The sequence below is a fragment of the Eriocheir sinensis genome, unplaced genomic scaffold, assembly GCF_024679095.1.
Source record: "Eriocheir sinensis breed Jianghai 21 unplaced genomic scaffold, ASM2467909v1 Scaffold399, whole genome shotgun sequence".
In the NCBI taxonomy this organism is placed as follows: domain Eukaryota; kingdom Metazoa; phylum Arthropoda; class Malacostraca; order Decapoda; family Varunidae; genus Eriocheir; species Eriocheir sinensis.
Window position 1 is genome coordinate 44,361 of NW_026111719.1, and position 21,151 is coordinate 65,511.

The 21,151-nt window shown below is 42.1% G+C and overlaps 1 long non-coding RNA gene across 4 annotated transcripts; it reads left to right on the plus strand.

Annotated features, from left to right (window-relative positions):
• Nucleotides 1–3,213: 3,213 nt before the first annotated feature.
• Nucleotides 3,214–20,430, plus strand: LOC126992092 (uncharacterized). Of its 4 annotated transcripts, none has more exons than XR_007746165.1 (9): nucleotides 3,214–5,143; nucleotides 6,892–6,992; nucleotides 7,677–7,795; nucleotides 8,882–9,008; nucleotides 12,370–12,496; nucleotides 17,675–17,775; nucleotides 18,038–18,236; nucleotides 18,359–18,508; nucleotides 19,050–20,430. It is a non-coding gene; the product is annotated as an uncharacterized LOC126992092 (long non-coding RNA). The 4 variants fall into 4 exon arrangements; XR_007746166.1 differs by having other exon boundaries at nucleotides 3,214–4,037; XR_007746164.1 differs by having other exon boundaries at nucleotides 3,216–6,992.
• Nucleotides 20,431–21,151: the final 721 nt, after the last annotated feature.

Here is a 21,151-nt window from a genome sequence, read left to right on the forward strand (position 1 = left end):
GTTACCGTCCTGTTAATAAAGCCTAATACCCTGTTAGCCCTATTCCTCGCACTAATACATTGCTTCCTTAGTTTTAGGTCAGAGTTCACTAACACTCCCAAATCCCTTTCACACTCAGACCTGCCTATCGCTGTGGAGTCTTAACTATACCCGTGTAATGGGTTGCGTGTTCCTACACTAAGTACGCTACACTTGGTGATGTTAAAATTCATCTGCCATTTCTCTGACCAAGCTGACAGTTTGTTGAGATCCTCCTGCAGTGGTCTAGCATCCTCCCCTGTCCTAATAGTGCGTCCTATTTTGGTGTCATCTGCAAATTTACCTATGTCACTAGTTATCCCATTGTCTATGTCATTGATGTAGATAATGAATAAAAGCGGGCCTAAAACTGAACCTTGAGGAACCCCACTGGTAACATTACCCCATTCGGATTTTTTACCGTTAATGGTAACCCTCTGTTTCCTGTCGCTAATCCAAGCCTTAATCCAATCAAATACCTTCCCTCTTATCCCATGAGCCCTGACTTTATTCAACAGTCTCTGGTGAGGTACCTTATCGAAGGCCTTACTAAAATCAAGATAAACCACATCATAGCTCTCATCATTGTCAGCTGCCTCGTATACTCTATTGTAAAAGGATATAAGATTAGTGAGGCACGACTTTCCTTTAGTAAACCCATGCTGTGAGTCGTGAATTATATTATGTCTGTCTATATGGTCCCTAATACTATCAGCTATTATTGACTCAATCATTTTACCTATAATTGACGTCAAACTAATCGGCCTATAGTTCTCCATAGAAGATTTGTCTCCCTTCTTAAATATTGGAATAACGTGTGCCTGCCTCCATGAAACAGGCACCACCCCTGTGTCTAGTGACTTCCTAAATACTTCTGTTAACTGCCCACTTATTTCAGTTTCACATTCCTTTATTACCCTGGGGAAAAGTTCATCTGGCCCTGGCGCCTTAGTGACTTTAAGTCTATCTATCTGTCTAATCACTAGCCCCCTACTTATGTATCTATATCTATATATCTATATCTATAACTATATCTATATCTATCAATCTATATATATATATATATATATATATATATATATATATATATATATATATATATATATATATATATATATATATATATATATATATATATAGTCACACACACACACACACACTTAGCTAGATTTTGAGTTATGTGAATGAATGATAATTATAATCCCAATCCCTTTTCCCCGTGAATGAGGTGTGGGATATGTCTTTATCCCCGCACCCCTGAGGGAGGTCACTCCCTTCTCTCTCTCTCTCTCTCTCTCTCTCTCTCTCTCTCTCTCTCTCTCTCTCTCTCTCTCTCTCTCTCTCTCTCTCTCTCTCTCTCTCTCTCTCTCTCTCTCTCTCTCTCTCTCTCTCTCTCTCTCTCTCTCTCTCTCTCTCTCTCTCTCTCTCTCTCTCTCTCTCAATTATTATTCAATCTAATATTTATTATTTTTTTGTCTTTTTTCCCTATTCATCTATACCTTTATTTTCTTTTTTTCTCTCCTCCTTCCTCCCTCTCACTGTTCTCCCACTCTCCTCCTTTCCTCCGTTCATCTTTTTTTTTTCTCTAATTTCCTCTCCTTTTTTTCTTATTTGCTCCTCCTTTTCCTACTCCTCCTTTCTTTCTCTTTTATTAGCTTATTCTTCTATTTTGTCATTTCCCGTGGAGAGAGAGAGAGAGAGAGAGATCTATGTAAATAATTGTGCCTACAACATTTTTTCAATTTTTTTTTTTACTTTTTCTGAACTTTTTCCTCTTCCATTTCCCTTTCCCTATTTTTATTTCCATTTTTTCATATATTTCCTTCACTCTTACTACTACTACTACTACTACTACTACTACTACTACTACTACGTGCTATTATATATTACTACTACCACTACCAAAATTCGTTTAATATTCTCTCTCTCTCTCTCTCTCTCTCTCTCTCTCTCTCTCTCTCTCTCTCTCTCTCTCTCTCTCTCTCTCTCTCTCTCTCTCTCTCTCTCTCTCTCTATATATATATATATATATATATAGATATAGATATATATATATATATATATATATATATATACTATATATATATATATATATATATATATATATATATATATAAAAACAAAGTGCGAAATACTCTCCTCCCTCACTACCGTATTCAATATGTTCCTGCGACAAGGCATCGTCCCTTCGGATTGGAAAAAGGCTAACGTGACACCGATTTTTAAGAAGGGAGACAAAAAAATACCAGGTAACTACCGACCCATTAGTCTAACTTCAATTGTAGGTAAGCTACTCGAGAGCATAATTAGAGACAAAATTGTGAGTTACCACGAAAGCCACTCATTAATTGGGGATTCACTACATGGCTTCCGTAACAAAAGATCCTGCCTGTTAAACCTACTGACCTTTTATAACGATCTCTTCTCAATTTATGACGTAACCAAATCATTGGACGTAGTCTATCTTGATTTCCAGAAAGCGTTTGATAAAGTCCCACATCATAAATTACTTTATAAATTAAAGCAAATAGGTATTGACGGTCAAGTAAACCAATGGATCGCGAATTGGTTGAGCAACAGACAACAAAGAGTGGTGATTGACTTATTTAACTCTGAGTGGGCGCCGGTCACTAGTGGCGTCCCTCAGGGCTCGGTTCTTGGCCCAGTGCTCTTCATTATTTACATCAACGACGTGGATGTTGGACTCAATAATTGCATTAGTAAATTTGCAGACGACACAAAGATTGGTAACTCGGTTCTCACTGACGAAGACAGGCAAAGCCTCCAAGAGGATTTGCACAAAATTTCAGCTTGGTCGGATAAATGGGAGATGCCCTTTAACGTAGACAAGTGTCAGGTCCTTCAACTTGGAACAAAAAATAAGAAGTTCGATTACGAAATACGCGGCGTTAAACTCACAAGTGTTCAATGCGTTAAGGACCTGGGGATTAAAATCGCGTCAAACCTCAAATTCTCACATCAATGCATCGATGCAGCAAATAAAGCGAACAGAATGTTGAGCTTCATTAAAAGAAACTTTCTATTCAAGAATAAAGATGTAATACCTCCGCTCTACAATAGTTTAGTCAGACCCCACTTGGAATATGCGGTACAGTTTTGGTCTCCCCACCATGCAAAGGACATTGCTGAACTAGAAGGTGTTCAACGTCGAGCAACAAAAATGATCCCTTCCTTGCGCAACAAATCCTACGAAGAAAGGCTTTCCACCCTTAACATGTTCTCTCTTCAGAAACGTCGCCTCCGAGGAAAACTGATCGAATGTTTTAAAATACTTAATGGTTTCACGAATGTAGACAGATCAACATTGTTTATGATCGATGACACTTTGCGAACGAGGAACAATGGCACAAAACTCAAATGTAGACAAGTAAATTCAGACTGCACCAAATTTTTCTTCACCAACGTTGTAGTGCGAGAATGGAATAAGCTCCCACCATCAGTGGTCCAGTGTAACACGATTGACTCCTTTAAAAACAAGCTCGACCGTCACTTCCTTCAACTTAATATTAACTAGAGTAGAAAAGCAACGTTTTGGAGCCATCTGATTAATGTAAAATCACTTAGATTTAAGGACAGACCACCAAGTCTGGACTATGGGGTCTGTGTGGTCTGATTTTCTATGTAAATCTATGTAAGGAAGAGGGTGCTGACACAAACTATTTCCCCTAGTTGATTACAAATTAAAAAAATACTTCCCAAACCAAAATGAAAATAAAAACTCAAATTAAATTCACAAAAAACAACAACAATGACGTTTAATTGATCATTTTCCGCTATCAATGCCGTGAGATCCAACAGCCTCCCCCAAACACTTCCCTAACGCAACTTAGACCCGTGAAAAGAGGCTCCACATTCTTTTCAAGTGTTTCGCGCCATTAAAACACAACAACTGAAATCACCAAAGAAGTGCTTGAACAATGCCGGCACGACTCACCTCAAGGAAGAGGAAGAGGAAGACAAGATGGCCGCCTAAGTTTACCCCAGTCAAGCAAAACACGGTATGTATTTTGACTTTTTGGACGTTTAACGCCTTGTGGAGGTGTGTGAGACTGTTGTGGCGTGCTGATCGTTCTCTCCGCCCCTGGACACCACAAGCAGCCGCCGGAAACCCTGGACACACGGGGAAAGGTGACCAGGGCTGTGGCGGCCAGCTGAGGGGGTGGCAGACTTTTTGTGTTTGTGTGTGTGCGTTTGTGTGTGTGTGGAGAAGTGTTATTTTGTGGGGTGGGTGAGGCGACGCGCCCCCCGGCGTAAGCCCCACTTGGTTGATTGATCGACTTACTCCATGCCAGGGACGCTGCTGCGGTGTGGGGGGCGGCGCCCCGCCTGTTACGGGGCCCAGGCATATTCACCTGTCTCGACACACACACACACACACACACACACACACACACACACACACACACACACACACACACACACAGCCTTGTCTCCATCTGTACAATATGATCCTGTCATTGCCTTCAACATGTTGGTAAAACTCTAGACTTACACCCGCTGGCAGCCCTCAGCCCACACCAGCAGGCAGCCCACAGCGTCCTGGGGTAGTGTTGCGCTGACAGTGCATCAGGGCCTGAAACTATCAGCGGTGAATGGCAAGAGGGCAGCCAGCCAGCCACCTCCTGCCAAACTAATAGCTACTTACCGTTCACCGTTGATGAGGTTTCAGGCCCTGCTGCTCCGCCGCTGGTGCAGCGCTCTACGAGGGCCGTCAACAATTACAGTGTTAGCCTCAAGAGTAATCTTGGATGCACTTTTTCTCAAACGTTGTAGTGAGTGAGTGTCTTAATTGTTTTCACGAATAATATCACAAATATCTATTGGTTCAGTTTTCGTGTCTGATATTTTCGTTATAGTATCACAATTAAATATCCAACGAGCTTGATTGCACCCGGGAAAGTACATTTTATACGGCACCATTTAGGACACAAACAACATCCAATCCATATTGATGCATTGCCTGTAAAGTCTTCACAGATGTAACACCAATCTCTCACATCCCTAATCTTGTGTCCAGCAGCCATCATCAGCACTGCCAATCCCACACGGAGCCCACGCAGCACACGCCTTGTCACTGTCACGGCCCGCCTCTGCTGACAAGGACGTAGGGGATTGTTTACGAGAGGGTAGCCTACTAACTTGGAGATGCCAACTGCTTATTCATGGACAAAATATGATGCTGTTTAATATGGACATGGTATTTTTTTATGGAAATCACTAAATTAATGACTTTTCAAAGGCTCTCATGCACTTGCCACTGGGGCGCCCCGTTACCACAGGCCCGCGTAGTGACCCACCCCGCCCCGTCCCACACTACATGTTAATGCCAGCAGCCTCGCCAGGTGTGCTGTGCAGCTATACAGACAAAGTGCACACACCATATACAATAAAAAAAAACTATATTCCTACATTTTTTAGGTTCACGGTTATTATAAGTATTTTTAAATTTCTGCCGCTTATAATGGACTTTCAAAATCAACGGACTAAGTTACCCACCTTTAGTCCTTTATGTCCATGGTTTACTGTACTTGATACAGAATAATATATAGTTAAATTTCAGTATAATTATAATTTAAATATAATTTCATTATATGTTATTTACATGTGGTGATGAATAATTTTTGTTGAGAACCATAAGTGTGACAACGACACACATACAACACCCAGGTGTAAACTAACCCACTGGTGCTGGGGAGACTGTGGCCAAACATGTGTATTTGCTGGTCCACTAATGCAATATTTTTTTTTTTTTTTTTGCTTGTTAAGTCCACAAGAGTCTGCTAACTTTTTTTTTGTTAAATCTGCAAAAACATAATTTCCAATGAATAGTAAAACTAACTTATGTACAAAGTTTTAAGTTTTATTTTCATAGAATAAATTAATAGACTAATTATAATGTGTGTGTGTGTGTGTGTGTGTGTGTGTGTGTGTGTGTGTGTGTGTGTGTGTGTGTGTGTGTGTGTGTGTGAAATATACTGTTGAAAGTACTGAAAGTAACACTAATCTGCTAATTTTTTTAATCTGCTAACATTTTTTTTAGCTCACTAATTAGTGGATTAGCGATTAGCGGACCTTCTTAGCGGAATGCCCACCTCTGGTTGTGTTGCCTGTAACATTTAATTAACAATAATTTTAAGGCTTGAAATATAATTGTTGGCATGTCCAGAACCTTGTCCTCCTCCTAGCAGCTGGCCTGTCTGCTGACCCAGCAGCTGGTACAAAGGCGCCAATCAAGGAGTCGCTGCGGTCCATGTGGTCCAGGCTTTGGTTGTCAATAAGAGCCATGATGGAGCCAAGCTCTCCAGCTGCCACTTCTGTCAAGCCATTTTGCCGTCATTAACGTTTACGGCCACCATCAAAATGGGATAGTGGGCACCCGGCCTTAGTCAAGTCAGGTTGGGTTGGGATAGATTGTTTGGTTAGATTAAATTCTTGACAGGTTGGGATAGGCTGGATAGCAATATGACAGGCTTCAGGAATAGTTAGGTTAGTTAGTTACATCAAATCAGGATTTTTGTTCCCCTCCCCCCTCTCTAATCAGCCAATTAATCATTGGGGTGCATACGCCGGGGGTGCGTCGCCTTGCCCACCCCAGGGCTTCTTCCCCCTGCAAGCCCCCTTCCTCCCCACCCCAAGCACCTCACGGCATGGACTCTGTGGGCATCCCCTTAGCCTCCTCTTCCTTTCCCCTTCTGAAAATAAGTGATTTCTGCGAAACAAATATTACAGAATAAAGAAATAATAATAATAAAGAATCCTTATAATACTTAGCAAACCCAACACTAGGGTAAGGTGATGTACTCTCTGGTGCTAAATCTCCCACTGATATACTAATTGGACTTTGCCACACAGATGCTGGACTTTGTGGACCCTGGCGGCCATGGGGAGGTGTCCGTGGGCGCTGGGCAAGGCCGAGGGCGAGGAGTACAGCATACTGGATGAGGGGGGCCATGGTAAGGGATGGAGTGCTCACTTCAAATCTCTGCTCAGTTATTTTCTTTTCCTTAGGCCAAAAGTTCAGGCTACCAAAAAGGATAATATTAGTCAAAATTTGTCCTAAAAAAAGATATAATTGCTAAAGTGCCATGCTCTTACTGATGAACATGAATTAGCATACACACACACACACACACACACACACACACATGCAGACTCACCATTCTGATAGCCCAGTGGGAAAAGCTCTACTGCATGGATCTTAACCCGGTGGTAGCAGCAGGGATCATGTTTGTTAATGGTCCCTCCAAGCGAGAAAAAGGAGAAAAAATCATCGCTCACACGAACCATTTCATAATATATATCAACGCATTTGTGATCAGTTTATGCATCATCTAATTTTGAGGGGTTCATATCATGGCAAAAATTTGCCCCGTTGCTGCTACACACGGTAAAGCCTCACATTTGGCCCGTCGCTGCTACCGGGCTAAGAAACTACCCTTGGAAATAATCACAACTCCTATGAAAGCCTTGTCATTGTGTGTGTGTGTGTGTGTGTGTGTGTGTGTGTGTGTGTGTGTGTGTGTCTGGGCATCAAAATGTTTAAGAATCTGGTTCTCCTTCTGTTTCCTCCTTCACCATTACTTATACCCTAATAATTCTCACCATCAGTCAGTTACCACCCCCTTTACCCCTTCCAGGATGGTGCAGGGCTCTCAGGAGATGGACAAGCAGGAACAGGGGACCATAACTCACAGGTGTTCTTCATTGAGTGTGAATGCCGCTGTCGTCACCATGAACACCTGCTCGGAGGCACCAAGTGAGTAGATGACGCTACCCAGAGTGACTGAAACAGGGAGGGCTTTGGGGAGTGAAACAGGGCTTGGTGTGTCTGAGGTCGAGTGAATCAGAGCATACAGGGGAGCTTGGGAAGAGCTGGGGGAGTGAAACAGGGCCTGGAGAAGTTATAACAAGGCTTAGGGGTGTCTGAGGTTGAGTGAAACAGGGCTTTGAGTGGAGCTGGGGGAAGTGAAACAGGGCTTGGAGGAGGGGGGGAAGTGAAATGGGGCTTAGGTTATCTAGCTGTGTCAGTTTCCATTGACATATGTTTCTAAGTGTGTATTTACCTAGTTGTCTTTACCTAGTTGTGAAATACAGGAAAAGAGCCGTACTAGGCTCGTGCTGTCCCGTCTCCATAACACTTATTATTCGGTTTGGCTTTAAGTTCATGAATCTTTTTGCACACACAGCCTCCTCGTCAAGTCCGTTCCATGTTGTTATGCTTCTGTATGGAAAACTGTATTTCTCTATGTCTCTCCTACAGTCGCTCTTCTTCAATTTCTTACCATTGGCTCTTGTCACACTTCTGTCATGTACCACTAGGTCTTCCCTGTCCAATTTCTCCAATCCCTCTTGTATCCTGTACAATGCTATTAGGTCCCCTCTCTCTCTTCTGCTCTCCAGTGTTGTTAGTCCCAATTTCTCCAGTCTTTCTTCACAAGTATGTTCTCTCAGAGTTTCTGGTAATTTAGTCGCTGCTCTTTGTATTCTTTCCAACTTTCAAATTTCTTTCTTGTGTGTGTGTGTGTGTGTGTGTGTGTGTGTGTGTGTGTTCATAAATTATTGATACACATGAGCACAAAATCCTGCTGAGCTATCTTTAATATTTTTAGAGCTAGCTCACAAGACGTCCAATCATTTCCATGCATATTTCCTATTTCTTTCATACTGTCCCTGATATTCATGTGTGTTTGTGTGTGTTTTTCTCCGTTTGTATTTCATGTGCGTCACTGGGATTTTGTGTGTACGTGTGGCAACTATTCACGCACACACACACACACCAAACCACGTAGAGCTATCTTTAATATTTTTAGAGCTAGCTCACAAAACGTCCAAACTTTTTCAGACCTGGCGGCCGTTAAGTTTTACCCTCCTGAGCTGCTGGTGTTGGTGGTGCCCAAGCTGGAACACTCCCTGCCCAGGGTTACGACAACCCGAGGAGGCACAGCAAGACTCTGCCCCTGGCTTATAAGGTATTGGTGGTGGTAGTAGTAGTAGTAGTAGTAGTAGTAGTTGTAAGCCAAGATGTATAATAACTGTTTGTGGTTTTGTTAGGGTAGGTTAGATTTAGGGTATCTTGAAACACATGACAGCCAGCACCTTAGGGTATAAATCAACACAGAATGACCTCACTTTGTTGCATAGAAAGTCTCATTAGCAAGGAAGCATAGATGAATTTTCTGAGTCAAGACCTATAGTGTTTGCTTTTGGCTTTGATATGTTAAGTTAGGCCAAGTGTAGGTCATCTTCAAACACAGGACAGCTGGTAACTTATGGTATAAATCAACACAGAATGACCTCACTGTGTTGTATAGAATATCTCGTTAGTAAGGAAGCATGTATGAATTTTCTGAGTCAAGGCCTGTAGTAACTGTTTAGGGTTTTGTTAGGGTATGTTAGGTTTAGGGTATCTTCTAACACATGACAGCCAGCACCTTAGGGTATAAATCAACCCAGAATGACCTCACTTTGTTGTATAAAATGTCTTGTTAGTAAGGAAGCATATATAAATTTTCTGAGTCAAGACCTGTAGTAACTGTTTAGGGTTTTGTTAGGTTAGGTAAGTTTATGGTATCTTCAAACACATGACAGCCAGCACCTTATGGTATAAATCAACACAGAATGACCTCACTTTGTTGTATAGAAAGTCTCATTAGCAAGGAAGCATAGATGAATTTTCTGGGTCAAGACCTATAGTGTCTGCTTTGGGCTTTGATAGGTTAAGTTAGGTCAAGTTTAGGTCATCTTCAAACACATGACAGCCAGCACCTTAGGGTATGAATCAACACAGAATGCCCTCACTTTGTTGTATAAAATGTCTTGTTAGTAAGGAAGCATATATGAATTTTCTGAGTCAAGACTTATAGTAACTGTTTGGGGTTTTGTTAGGTTAGTTAAGTTTAGGGTATCCTGAAACACATGACAGCCAGCACCTTAGGGTATAAATCAACGCAGAATGACCTCACTTTGCTGCATGGAAAGTCTTGTTAGTAAGGAAGCATGTATGAATTTTCCAAGTCAAGACCTGTAGTAACTGTTTAGGGTTTTGTTAGGTTAGGTTAGTTAAGTTTAGGGTATCTTGAAGCACATGACAGCCAACACCTTAGGGTATAAATCAACACAGAATGACCTCATTTTGTTGTGTAAAATGTCTTGTTAGTAGGGAAATATGTATGAATTTTCTGAGTCAGGACCTAGAATGTTTGCTTTGAGCTTTGATAGGTTAAGTTAGGTCAAGTGTAGGTCATCTTGAAACACATGACAGCCAGCACCTTAGGGTATAAATCAACACAGAATGACCTCATTTTGTTGTATAAAATGTCTTGTTAGTAAGGAAGCATATATGAATTTTCTGAGTCAAGACCTGCAGTAACTGTTTAGGGTTTTGTTAGGTTAGTTAAGTTTAAGGTATCTTGAAACACATGACAGCCAGCACCTTAGGGTATAAATCAACACAGAATGACCTCACTTTGTTGTATAAGATGTCTTTTCTGAGTCAGGACCTATAGTGACTGTGGATAATATTCACGATGGGGTGTACAGCCTCCTCTGGCCAAGTTGATACTTACAACATGGATTATTTTTTAGTCCCTGTGCAGTGCAGAGACAAGTGACTTCCGTAAAATAGAAGGGGGGACAATTTTTTGTTTTCTTTTATTTTTATTTGTTTATTTATTTATTTTTTTGTTACATGTTCGCCAACTATAGCGCTGGTAGGCTTTCTTCAGGGGCCTGGTGATCTGCCCAAGCCTGTCGTGATGCAGGCAATTTTTAAAGTGGCGCCATTTATTCTTGAAGCCCACCCGCTAGGTAGTTTACATAAAGTTAGGTTTGGTTAGTTTAAATTTATTTGGCTTGCGGTGTAGAGTGGCGGAACTGTGCGCAGCGCAGGACAGGACACGGTGGCGGTGGTCCAGCCGGTGTTGCCAGAAATACCTCCCGGCTGAAATAAGTCACTCTGGTGTTCAGTACACATGCACGCTTTGGGTAGGTGGTGGCTGAGTGGTAGCGTGCTGGGCCCACATTCACTGCGTGATGGACGACGCGGGTTTGAATCCCCACGCTACCACCTCAGATTTTTCAGTCACCGCCGAGTGGCTTAAAACTACCCACATGCTGTCCTGAAGACCACCCATCAACCCAGACTCTAGAGGAAACCGTCCAAGTGAATCAAGAAGGAGTTCCGGGGAGCAGCACGAGCCAAGAGATGGCGCCACTATAAACACCTGCCTGCGCCATGACGGGCTGGGGCCAACTACCATCCAGGCCCCTCAAGCAAGCCTGCCGGTGCTATAGGTGTAGACGTAAAAAAAAAAGAAAAAAAAGTTTGTCCACTTGTGATCTAGGCGAGCGCTGCGTGAAATACCGAAACAGTAAGCAAGCTGAACCTCTCTGCCAGCTATTTTGCGGCTGCGGCGGCGGGTGCACAACAGCCATTGAAAAGTCACTCATTTAGTGATTTCCAGAGAAAAATACTGTTTTCATGATAAGCAGCATCATGTGTTGTCCAGAAATAAGCTGGCGGCATCTTGAAAAATCAGCCGGCTACCCTCTCGTGAATAATGCCTGTAGCTGTTTGTGGTTTTGTTGGGTTAGTTAAGTTTAGGGTATCTTGAAGCGCATGACAGCCAGCACCTTACGGTATAAATCAACACAGAATGACCTCACTTTGTTGTATAAAATGTCTTGTTAGTAAGGAAGAATGTATGAATTTTCTGAGTCAAGACCTATAGTAACTGTTTAGGGTTTTGTTAGGTTAGGTAAGTTAAGGGTATCTTGAAACACATGACAGCCAGCACCTTAGGGTATAAATCAACTCAGAATGACCTCACTTTGTTGTATAAAATGTCTTCTTAGTAAGGAAGCATATATGAGTTTTCTGAGTCAAGACATGTATTAACTATTTAGGGTTTTGTTAAGCTAGGTTAGTTAAGTTTAGGGTATCTTGAAGTGTATAAATCAACACAGAATGACCTCACTTTGTTGCATAGAAAGTCTCATTAGCAAGGAAGTATATATGAATTTTCTGAGTCAAGACCTATAGTAACTGTTTACAGTTTTGTTAGGTTAGGTTAGTTGCTATTAGGTCCCCTCTTTCTCTTCTGCTCTCCAGTGTTGTTAGTCCCAATTTCTCCAGTCTTTCTTCATAAGTACATTCTCTCAGAGTTTCCAGTAATTTAGTCGCTGCTCTTTGTATTCTTTCCAACTTTCTAATTTCTTTCTTGTGTGTGTGTGTGTGTGTTCATAGATTATTGATACACATGAGCACAAAATCCTGCTGAGCTATCTTTAATATTTTTCGAGCTAGCTCACAAAAGGTCCAAACTTTTTCAGACCTGGCGGCCGTCAAGTTTTACCCTCCTGAGCTGCTGGTGTTGGTGATGCCCAGGCTGGAACACTCCCCGCCCAGGGCTACGACAACCCGAGGAGGCACAGCAAGACTCTGCCCCTGGCTTATAAGGTATTGGTGGTAGTAGTAGTAGTAGTAGTAACAGTAGTGGTAGTAGTAGTAGCAGTAGTTGTAAGCCAAGATGTATAATAACTGTTTGTGGTTTTGTTAGGGTAGGTTAGGTTTAGGGTATCTTCTAACACACCTTAGGGTATAAATCAACACAAAATGACCTCACTTTGTTGTATAGTAATATCATTAGAAAGGAAGCATGTATGAATTTTCTGAGTCAAGACCTTTAGTAACTGTTTAGGGTTTTGTTAGGTTAGGTTAGTTAAGTTTAGGGTATCTTGAAGTGTATAAATCAACACAGAATGACCTCACTTTGTTGCATAGAAAGTCTCATTAGCAAGGAAGTATATATGAATTTTCTGTGTCAAGACCTATAGTAACTGTTTACGGTTTTGTTAGGTTAGTTAAGTTTAGGGTATCTTGAAGCGCATGACAGCCAGCACCTTATGGTATAAATCAACACAGAATGACCTCACTTTGTTATATAAAATGTCTTGTTAGTAAGGAAGCATATATGAATTTTCTGAGTCGAGACCTGTAGTAACTGTTTAGGGTTTTGTTAGGTTAGGTTAAGTTTAGGGTGTCTTCAAACACAAGACAGCCAGAAACCTATAACACAGACCAACACAGAATGACCTCACTTTGTTGTATCAAATGTCTCATTAGTAAGGAAGCATATATGAATTTTCTGAGTCAAGACCTGTAGTAACTGTTTAGGGTTTTGTTAGGTTAGTTAAGTTTAGGGTATCTTGAAACACATTATAGCCAGCACCTTAAGGTATAAGTCAACACAGAATGACCTCACTTTGTTGTATAAAATGTCTCGTTAGTAAGGAAGCATGTATGAGTTTTCTGAGTCAAGAGCTGTAGTAACTGTTTAGGGTTTTGTTAGGCAAGGTTAGGTTAGGTTTAGGGTATCTTGAAACACATGACAGCCCGCACCTTAGGGTATAAATCAACACTGAATGACCTCACTTTGTTGTATAAAATGTCTCGTTAGTAAGGAAGCATGTATGAATTTTCTGAGTCAAGACCTGTAGTAACTGTTTAGGGATTTGCTAGGTTAGATAGGTTTAGGGTATCTTGAAGGGTATAAATCAACACAGAATGACCTCACTTTGTTGTATAAAATGTCTTGTTAGTAAGGAAGCATGTATGAATTTTCTGAGTCAAGACTTATAGTAACTGTTTAGGGTTTTGTTAGGTTAGATCAGGTTAAGTTTAGGGTGTCTTCAAACACAAGACAGCCAGAAATCTATAACACACATCAACACAGAATGACCTCACTTTGTTGTATAGGAAGTCTCATTAGCAAGGAAGCATGTATGAGTTTTCTGAGTCAAGACCCGTAGTGACTGTTTAGGGTTTTGTTAGGGTAGATCAGGGTAAGTTTAGGGTGTCTGCAAAAACAAGATAGCCAGAAATCTATAGCACAGACCAGCACAGAATGACCTCACCTAGTTGTATGAAATGTCTCATTAGTAAGGAAGCATATATGATTTTTCTGAGTCAAGGCTTATAGTAACTTCAAAACACACAAGACAGCCAGAAACCTATAGCTCAGACCAACACAGAATGACCTCACTTTGCTGTACAGAAAGTCTCATTAGTAAAGAAGCATTGATGAATTTTCTGTCTGCCTTTAAGCTGCGTAGGATTCCATAACCCTAAGGGGAGAGTACGCCAAGGGGTGGTGGTGTCTTTTGTCTGCCGTATGTTTAAATGCCAAATAGCCTGTGTATGTCGGTATGATGTCACGGTGCGGTTATTTTAGTGCCAGAAGTACGTTTTTTTGTAACGGTTCGATATGTTTCCTCTAGACCGGTACGGCAGGAAAGTACAGTGGACGCCAGAGTGACTTATTTCTGCCGGGAGGTATTTCTCGCAACACTGCCGCCCTGTCATGTCTTGTGCCGTGTATTTCCACCGCCACACACCAGGGGGCTTCGTGTTGCAGTGGTTAGCACACTCGGCTCACAACCGAGAGAGCCCGGGTTCGATTCCCGGACGGAGTGGCCAAATTTGGGCGTCTTTTCCGATACCCTACGCCCCTGTCCACCCAGCAGTGAATGGGTACCAGGTATTAATCGGGGGTTGTGTTCCATTTCCTTGGGTCTGTTCCCTTCCCCTATATTTCCCTCCCCTTCTGTCTCTCCGGCATATGACCACAGATGTTGCACCGACTAAACCAAACTTTTTACTTTCCCTTTTCCTATAATTCTTTCCCCTTCTGTCTCTCTCTGGCATATGACCACAGATGTTGCGCCCACTAAACCAAACTTTCTACTTTCCCTTCTCCTATAATTCCTTCCCCTTCTGTCTCTCTCCGGCATATGACCACAGATGTTGCGCCCACTAAACAAAACTTTCTACTTTCCCTTCTCCTATAATTCTCTGGTAATTTGTTAAGTAAAATATGTGGCTGAATTGTATTGAAAGCGCTGCTAAAATCTATAAATATAATTCTAACCTGTGAATTTCAGGTTTCTTAATGTTAGTAAGTTTGGTGAAGTAAGGATAACCCAGCATCCTGAACACTCATACCTTGACAATAAGCAAGTTGCAAAATATCTTTCAAGGGATCTACGCTTGAACAAATGTACCTCTTCACAATGCGCTCCAAACATTTCATTATAATTGATGTTAAGGCTACGGGTCAAAGATCATTAAACTCCCTCGGGTGGTTGTTTTTGGGTACTGGAATAATCTCTGACATTTTCCACACATCCAGTACTGTACTCTGATCAAGTGGAGCCTGGAAAAGTTTACACAGTGGATCAACAAGCTGCTGCTCGGCACAGGATTTTAGTAGTTTAGAACCAATCTTATCGGGTCCACTTGCTTTTCCACATTGTATGCGTTTCATAGAGTTCGTCGTATTATCGCGAGTTATAATTATTTGTTCTACATTGATGCCCCTAACCATTGACAAAATATTTTCACATTCAGCATTAAAATGGTGCACATCAAACCTTGCATGAAAGGAGTTCAAATCATTTCCATACTGTTGACTGTTTGGTGGGTCTATTAATGACCTTTCCTTTTTAGAGCCACTCAGTAGTTTTACCCCTGTCCAAGCATCTTTTGACTTATTTGACTTAAATAAGTTTTCAATTTTAAATTTATATGACTGTTTAGCATCTAGTATTTTCCTATTTAATTGGCTTTGTATCACTTTCCTTTGCATGCGGTCACCATTTACAAAAGTTCTCTTTTTTTCAATCAATAATGATTTGATATCAGAATTTATCCAGGGTTTGTTATTTGGATAAATACTCATTTCCTTAGTTGGAACAATCATGTTGGTACAAAAGTTAGTATATGAATTTAAAACATCTACATTTACGTCAGCATCGTCGGACTCATTATACAACACATCCCAGTCCGTACAATCAAACAGCCTTCAAGACTCGCCATGTGCTCATTCTTCCAATCCTGCACCTTAATTTTCTCGCACGGTTTACATTTCAGAGTTTGCTTATATGTGGAAGCCAAAAACACCATTTTGTTGTCAGATTTACCTAATTTAGGCTTTTGATAAGAACGATAACCGTTCCTTACATTACAATACATTTTATCTAAGATGTTATTATCTCTAGTGGGCCAAGTTACAGTTTGCTGATACAAAGGTACATTTGGTTAGAAATTACAGTGGTTAAAATCACCCAACACTACCATGATTCCTGCAGGATTTGCATTTTCATATCTATTAACACAATTTAGTAATAATTCATTTGCTATTGCCTCAGTGGCATCAGTCGGGATGTATACAGTTATGATTAGTCACATTATTAAACTCACGTGGTAGGTAAAAAGGTCTACATGATATTACTAAATATTCCAGGTCGCCACAACAAAAACGTTCCTTTATGTTAACCTGAGTACTCCATCTCTTGTTAGTGTACACCGCCACCCCTCCTCCTCTCTGCTTCACCACGTCCTTCCTGTCTCCCCTGACTATCGAGAAACCATCAATATTTACTGTTCCGTCTACATCCTTGTCTTGAAGCCAGGTTTCGGTTAATGCTATGAAGCTACTCTCTCGGTAGTTCCTTATATATTTACAATTTGCTGCTAATTCATCTATTTTATTTCAAATTGATTGTACATTACCGAAAGTTACTGTAGGCAGTGGTGTCCTTATACCCCGCCTCCTCAATCTCGACCGCACTCCACCTCCCCACCTGGTTCTCTGTCTGGTGTTAGTGTGCTCCATCGTGCCCCAACAAAGGGTTCTAATTCCACCGCTCCACCTGGTTCTCTGTCTGGTGTTAGTGTGCTCCATCCTGCCCCAGCAAAGGTTTTAATTCCACCTCTCCACCTGGTTCTCTGTGTTTGCGTTAGTGTGCTCCATCCTGCCCCAACAAAGGATCTAATCCACCTCTTCACCAGCAGGTGGAGAGGTGGAATTAGAACCTTTGCTGGGGCAGGATGGAGCACACTAACGCCAGACAGAGAACTAGGCGGAAAAATGGAATTAGCCTGCATTAGCCTGAACAGGGAGGAGTATACTAACAGGACAGGAGAGTTAGAGCATCCTAGGAAAGGCCATAATCCTGTAGTGGACTGTTGATGGTTAACCTGTCCGCTGCGATTGTCAGGGATTTGTCCTTCACTGGTAACCTGGTAACATACACTCCCAGGTCTTTCTCTGGCTCTGTGGTGGATAGTGGAGTGTTTCCCATGTGGTATTAGTGTGCTGGATATCCTCTCCCAAGGTGCAGGACTTTACATTTTTCTTCACTGAATTATAGCAGACACTTTGTTCCACTCCTGTAGCTTGGTGAGGTCTTCTGGTAAGAAATCCACAGTCAAGGGTTAAACATAATAATGTAATGCCATTTTCTTGCATGGGATGTGCATTAGTACTGTGTAACCCTGATGTGAAATTTGTCATGTGTGAGAGGAATGAAAGGTTGTCATGTTTGGTTGTTGTTCAGCAGTACAGTGATCAGGATCCTCCAGCAGACCAAGCACTGGGGTTTGGGAGTGTATTTTTTCTTTTTACAAGTCTTTGCCGAACTGAAGGGCTTGCTCAACAGTTATTTAGCGAGATTGAATTAGTTTCCATTCTTGTCTCCAGTATACTCATGGACACATAAAGAGGTGAAGTTTGTGGTTGTTGCAGCATCTTTTTTCTTCTTTCTACAAACACTGTTTTTCACCTTTCTTCTGCAGAGCCCGTCCAGCGCTGGGCCCGGCCGCTGCAAGCTTTGTTGGGTCAATGTGTGGGAAATCAGCCAAGGTGGAGTTTGAGTCGGTCGGCCTCAACCATGAGGGTGCGCATGGAGTCATTGTCATGTTCCGTTGATAACCTCCTAATTGATTCATGTTGGTTAATGTTTCACTCTGATATTGCAGTAAATATTTAGTTGTATCATTGTGCATCATCTGCATAACCCCAAAGTGTTCCTAAGGTATACTGATTGAATGTTTTGACAAGAATATGAACATTCACTTTTAGTTAGTAAGAAACTGTGTACGTGAGGTATTTGTTTCCATGTTATTATTTTTTTATTCTGATTATTTCCTCACTCTCAGGCTGTGTGAGCGGCAGGCTGGCCGTGAGCCTTCCAGGGAGTGCTGGGCGGCCTGGTGCCCCGGCTGAAGGCAAGCAGCCTCCCTGAGACACCCAAAGACTGGCTGACACAAGATCTTGTGCTGGTACTGGTGGTTGAAGGCTGTGCAGTGGTGCGGACACAGGCTCAGAGCGCCCAGGTGGACCAAGGCTCTGATACTGGTGAGTGTTGCTGCTGACAGATTACTGGCAAGGGAACAGGCAGGGAATATAAACAAAACAGACATGGTAGTTATAAGTGTGGCCAGTGTCGCCTCTTCTTATTCTTTATAAATGTCTCCAAGGTTGCCGCCTGCCTGGGAGCAGACTCACAGAGGTCAGCGCGGGGCAGCAGGACAGCGCCCTCAGCAGTGACGATGAGTCTCTCCATGAAGGCTGCACAGCAGCAGGCCACCGTCGCCCGAGAGCATCCCGAGGAACACTTCAATGTCCAGGTGAGAAGCCTTGAGCTTTTTTTGAAATTATCCTTGGGAAAACTTATGGTATAAAGCATCTTTAACCCGTCCGCTGCGATGGGCATGTATTTGGCTTCATCGGTACCATGAAAACATGTACTACCAGGCCTTTCTCTGGCTCTGTGGTGGATAGTGGAGTGTTTCCCATGTGGTATTGGTGTGCTGGATATTCCCTCCCAAGGTGCAGGACTTTATATTTTTCTTCATTATTGTAGCAGCTACTTTTTGTTCCATTCTTGTTGCCATTTTTTTTTTCATTATTGTAGCGGCCACTTTTTGTTCCATTCCTGGAGCTTGGTGAGGTCTTGTGGTAGGAAATTTGCAGTCAAGGGGTTAAAGATGCATATTTTTAATCAAAACTGCTATTGAAAATCCTCTTGCATTCTCTAAAAAGCAAAGTCAGCTCAGGATTTTCTCCAGCAGACTATTTTGTAAGTTCCAGTCCTTGTTAGTGACTGCCGGTGAAAGGCAACACTTGGGCAGGGGGTGAAGCTTGGGGTGATGATGATGATTGTTGCAGGTGTGAGGATGTCAAGCCACCACAAGCCAGGAGGGAAGTGGCTGCCGGGGCCAAGACGGCAGGTGAAGCAGAACCCTTAAGCCTCAGCTCTTCACCCCTGGACGAAGGAGGTGTTTCTTGGCGGACAAACTCGGGAGAGTCACCAGAAAAGACCTCGATAGATGATGCAAGTTTTGCTCGCTGGAGACCACAAGAGCGTTCACTCGTGCCTCACAGTGTGGGTGAGGAGAGCAGCCTGGACCAGCTCCCAAGAGGTATGTTTAACAGTGAGTCATGCACACAGGCAGGAAGCAGCACTACAGTCACCAGGAGACATTTTACACAAAACTGGGTACAGAATACTGCTGCTGCTGGCCAGAATGGAGGTCAGGCTTAAGCAGGATCCCAGCAAGGTGCTCTCTTTACTTCTTTGTGTGATTTTGAAAACACTTCAGCAGCCGAGGGGAACGCTCAAGAGAAAGTGTCATTTCTATGCAAACCTTTCTGCAGGGGTGAGCTGAAAGGTGAAAATGTAGTTACCACGACTCCTTGGAGAAGAGAGACACCATTAGTAGTTTGGCTGGTGAGAAAAGCTTCACCAGTCATGCTGCTTGTACAGGGGAGAAGACTTCACTGTAGGCCTCCAGGCCTCTTTGCAGCTGGTACTCTGGATCAAGCAGCAAACCCAAGTGTCTTGCATGTGTGTGTGTGTGTGTGTGTGTGTGTGTGTGTGTGTGTGTGTGTGTGTGTGTGTGTGTGTGTGGTTGTGTGTGTGTGTGTGTGTGTGTGTGTGTGTGTGTGTGTGTGTGTGTGTGTGTGTGTGTGTATTTACCTAGTTGTGAAATACAGGAAAATAGCCGTACTAGGCTCGTGCTGTCCCGTCTCCATAACGCTTATTATTCAGTTTGGCTTTAAATTCATGAATCTTTTTGCACACACAGTCTCCTCGTCAAGTCCGTTCCATGTTGTTCTACTTCTGTATGGAAAACTGTATATCTTGATGTCTCTCCTACAGTCCCTCTTCTTCAATTTCTTACTATTGCCTCTTGTCACACTTCTGTCACGTTCCACTATGTCTTCCCTGTCCAATTTCTCCAATCCCTCTTGTATCCTGTACAATGCTATTAGGTCCCCTCTCTCTCTTCTGCTCTCCAGTGTTGTTAGTCCTAATTTCTCCAGTCTTTCTTCTTAAGTATGTTCTCTCAGTTTCTGGTAATTTAGTCGCTGTTCTTTGTATTCTTTCCAACTTTCTAATTTCTTTCTTCAATCTAGGTGACCACACTAATGCTGCATATTCCAGTCTTGGACGTATCATCGATGCTATCAGTTTCTTCACCATTTCTTCGTCTAAATATGTAAATGCTACTTTAATGTTTCTAAGAAGATTGTATGTTTCCCCAGTTATCCGGTCTGTGTTTTCCAAAGGATAACTTGTCTGTTAGGATCACTCCCAGATCTTTTTCTTCTGTTTTTTTCATGATTCTTTCATTACTCAGAGAGTAGTTCCCTGATATTCGTCTAGTGCTCTTACCAAACTCCATCACGCTACACTTCTCTGTATTGAATGTTATTTCCCATTTGCGTGACCATTCTATCGAAATCTTGGCTCAGGGCTACACAGTCTTCTTCATTAGCCACCCTCCTCATTATTTTAGCATCATCATCAAACATATTCATATAGCTTGTCACCCCTTCTGTCATGTCATTAATATAAGTTACAAACATAATCGGAGCCAGCACCGATCCTTGAGGGACTCCACTCGTCACTACCATCCAGCTTGATTTATTGTTCCTGATTACTGTTTTCATTTCTCTCTTCGTCAAAAAGGCCATAATCCAATCCAATATTGAACCACCCAGACCTCCAACATGATTAAGTTTCCATATAAATTGCTGGTGTGGTACTTTATCAAACGCCTCCTTTAAGTCCAGATACACACAATCTGCCCAACTGTCTCTTTCCTGTATTGTATCAATTACTCTTAAATAGAAGCCGATCAGATTACTTACACAAGACCATCCTCCTCTGAATCCGAATTGGCTATTTGTTAATATACGGTTTTCTTCTAAATTCTCCACCCATCTGTTTTTTTTACAATTTTCTCACACATCTTTGCTACTAC